Source organism: Meleagris gallopavo, chromosome 3 (assembly GCF_000146605.3).
Source record: "Meleagris gallopavo isolate NT-WF06-2002-E0010 breed Aviagen turkey brand Nicholas breeding stock chromosome 3, Turkey_5.1, whole genome shotgun sequence".
Lineage (NCBI taxonomy): Eukaryota > Metazoa > Chordata > Aves > Galliformes > Phasianidae > Meleagris > Meleagris gallopavo.
This window is the reverse complement of record NC_015013.2, coordinates 79,339,049-79,343,409: the sequence shown is the minus strand read 5'-3', so window position 1 is coordinate 79,343,409 and position 4,361 is coordinate 79,339,049.

Sequence of the window (4,361 nt, the reverse complement as noted above, 5' to 3'; positions counted from 1 at the left end):
AAACACAACATTTAAACACATGTTTAAGTTAAAATCCTTTGACTCTCAAAAGGGCCTTGATGTAGTTTCTGTTGCTGCATTATGAAGCTGGTTTTCCTTGTGCCTGCCTACGTGTGAGATTTTCAAACTCTGTGTTACAGTCCTACTGGAGAAAGCTGATTATCAGAAGGGAGAGTTCTTATTCTTTATTGCTTCAAGTCTTTTACATCTATTAGCATTTGTAAAAGTCAAATATGTGAGGATATAAAACAGTCTCTCGTTAACGCAAGCAAGAGTAACTTGTCCATCCATCATTTTTGCATGTATTTTTCTAAAACTTAACATGCAATTCAAAATGTGAGGCACTGTAGAATCAGTATTCAGAACTATAAATTTACTGGAACTAAGAACTTTGGATGTAAATTAGTAAGATTTTTTTATAAATAATCCTCATATGAGGTACATATGGTTTCCTAGCAAGTCCTCAGCTCCTTAACATCCTGGTGAACTGGGCAAACTACACCTCTGATGCCCTCCATAGTGGAATAAAACTGTTAATGGACAAGTCCTAAATTTTACCTTATGAATCAGAAGATAACATGACTATGGAAATACGTCTTCCAAACTCCTCCAGAATACATAGGTTGCTCCTAAAGTAATGCCTCCTATTTATTTCTGTGGTAAATGCAATAGATACAAAAACCACAAGAATATTATTTGATAGAGAAAATTTTCAGCTCCAAACTCTGTTTTTCAACCTAGTCACCACTGTTAGCTGTGCATTTTCACTAGCAATGAACAAGAGCCTGCATGATCATGCAGAGAGAGGCTTGTCTTTCAAATTGCTGTCACCACTGCTGAAAGGTGCCATCCACCACTCACTGTGTTTACATCCACCACCCCATAAACATTCAGCAAACATCAATGAATGTTAATAGATATGATATTTTTCCTTGTGAGGTAATTCAGTTATACACCTTTGCTTCATACACACTTTCATGTCATACGCAATTTTGTCAGACTGCTCTTCTACTGCTATTATCACACAGCAACAAAGTGTGATGTAGTAATGGAACACTGGTGGGAAGGTTTAGCCTCTACTCTGCACCACCAACATCCACCTCTGATACTGAGAGTTAACATAATAAAATAAGAGGCATTACTTTTGGAACAACCCTTGTATTTACTTTTTGGGGAAAAAAAAGTCTAAACAGTTTTGATCCTGGTTCTTAAAAATAGTTCCTGCAGTAAAGTAACATTGGGAAAATTCTTCACTAATTATTTTTTGCTTTAAAATTTAGATTTGTCGTATTTGGAATTCTTTGTTTACAGAGAATTTCTTCTGACAGTTACCCATCATCTTTTGGAAGCCAAAACTATATTTTTATTTCAAAGTTTGCCCATTATTCAGGTACACTGAGCTATAAATATACTGAAGGAATGGGCTATAAAGATACAGAGGGACAGATCCCCATATGATTTCAGTGCAATTGCATTGATTTACATCTGCTGAGGATTTTTTTTTTCCACAGGTTTTAGCTCCAAGTGCTTTGCAAAACCCTGCGTATCATAAAACACTTGCAACTCTCTGTACATGAATACATAATCTTTCTTATCAAGGGCAATAAAGATATCCATAGAATATAATTGTTCTACTTAAGATAAAGAAACGATCCATTTGTAATTGCATGATTAACAGAAGGCCACGTGCTCGCTGCTCTTGCACGCCAGGTCAAATCGTCAGGGGATGAGGCAGAATCTGACTGCAGTTCTTGCAGACCCTTCAAAGCAAGCTGAGCGTGAGAAAGTGAAAACGATTCCTTTCCTGCAACCCCACGCCATCGGCTGAACATTCGTAACTCTCACTTCAAGTGTGGATCTGTTGCGTTCATAGGAAATCCCGGCTGAGCCTTCCATAAAACACCTGCTTGGTGTTGGGGAGCTGGCCATGCTGCGTGCAGTAGTGGTGCAGGGGCTCAGTGCTCCTGCCAGCTGGCAGCCCCGCGCCCACTCAGCACCAGGGACACTGCGCTGTTCCGTCACCATCCAGTCCCAAAATTATGTCTGTAGCCAACACCTAACATAAGGTTACGTCAGACCTTGGCCAAAACGCTGCTCTTAACAAGCAGTATATCCGCTCGCCTTAGCAACAGCAATAGTCCATACAGAAAAATAACAATTACATTCCACCCGAGGATGTCCCTTGAAAATATCTAAAAGTGAATATGGAGATAAAGATCGCGTACTGGAAAAAAAAAAAAAAAGTAAATTGGGTTTTGTTATGATGGAACTGAAAGATAAATGGACACAATTATCCCAGTCTGTTACTGAAATGACAGATTTGTAGGTAATATAACAGCCTGCTTTAGCAACGCCTTTCACAGTTGTGCATGATTAGAGCAAGAGACAGCAGGCCTGCCCTCACCACAAAGATGGCTACATGAAGCATTGTTACAAATAGCTAAGTGCCTTCTGATGTCTTATTAATATGCTCTTACAAGAAGAGAACAGAATAGACAAAAGAGCTGAGTCCGTTCCCTTTCATGAGAAACATGGGAAACCACCAGGCAGAAAACAAAGGACACCTCGAGCTCCCTCCCTTTAAAATATTTCCCAATTAAAATGTTAAGCAAATACCATTGGTCTCAGACTGTTTACACAAGGCTGGTCTTGTCAAAGAATAAATGCTGGCAGGGCAGGCAAGAAAATGCCAAACTCTCTCATCTTCAGTATACGTGTAAAAAACTGCATAATTAACAGTACAGCAACTTTAGACAGGCCCCAAGGGCTAGAACCACAAAATCATTTCGACCCTGCCATCGTTGCTGCCATGCTTACCTCCAAAAGGCAGAAACCCCAGGCTTTGCCTGTTTCTTCTTAATCTGCAGTCCCTAGATAGTCAAATTGCCAAGTCTTCAATCAGTGACACTCTCCTAGTTTTCAAATCCACATTACCCCTGGACCCTGGCTGCCAAGAGACAAGCAGTGACACCTCCTCCCCATCTCCACAAGATGACCAGAACTGGAGAGTCCATGCTCTCAAATGCGCCCTCGAATGAAACTCAAACACTGTGGTTTGTTGCCACCTTTTCCCAGCTGCGCGAGTGGTAGCACAGCTGCCACAGACACTGTAGATGTATTTTCCCATTCTCATGGAATGGTAACTTGGTTGCTCTCAGGAGCCCAGCTTGAACCTTGGCTTTCCCTGCTTTTTCTGGACATTCTTGGTGGTCTGGACATTATCAGGAAAGCAATTACAACCTCTGTTCTTACGGCTACCATATTAATTTTGGAAACATAGAATTACAGAATCATGAAAGTTGGAAGAGTTCACTAAGATTTTCTAGTCCATCCATCAACCCATCCCCACCATACCCACTAAGACATGTCCCTCAGTGCCACATGTACGTGTTACTTGAACACCTCCGGGTGCGTTAAGGGCCAGTGACTCCAGCACTTCCCTAGAAGTAAGAGGGCTGTAAAGGCACCACGCTGCAGAAATGACCTACATCAGGCATACAGGGGGGTGGAAGAATGGTGGTTTTTTTACCCTAAAATTACAGCAGATGGACTGCCTCTCTCCAGCCCTGCTACTGCTGCTCCCATGGGTATTACAGCCCATTATTCATATTTCGATTCTTTCATTACATGAAGTAATTCATCACAGCGCATTATTTCATATTACAACTTATTTCAAAGGATTTTTGTACTGGATTGCATATTAATTGTTAATAAATATATCAATTAGTATATATATATATACGTACATATGACAGTATGTTGTGGGCAAACGGGTATAGATGGCCATCCACCATATCAAATGCACATACATGATATTTTATTAAAAATATCATTATGATTTAATAATAGCTACAAAGATACCTAGATTTGGTGGCATGCTCTACCTACATAGCAAAGCAGAAATGCTGACAAACCTCAAAGCTCTGGAGTCAGTAAGCAATTACAAGTGATAATCAGAAATTAAAAACTTTGTTTTCTGAATATTCATACAACACAGTAAATATTATGCATTTATTAAAAATCTGTTGCCATCCTTCCCAGAGAAAGAGGACATACAATGCCTGGCTGGTTTAATCAGCCTCCCTGCAAGTAAATGGCTTCTTAAAAATGCAGAGTCAGTATCTCCTCTCCAGACATCACTGGGTGAGCTGACCTCTTCTAAGCATGCTGTGTGTTATACTAGGTCTGTACTGGCCCAATAACCTAATACTCTCCTTAGCCAATTAAACTGTGCACATAATAGGTTTCACTTGAAGGCTCTGGGAAAGGCTGAGAACTGTGAGTGAAGATTTAAACAGAGCCTTTTGGCTCTACTCTTAGATATTTTTTTTCTGTTGGTTGTTTTTTTGCTTTTTTTTTTT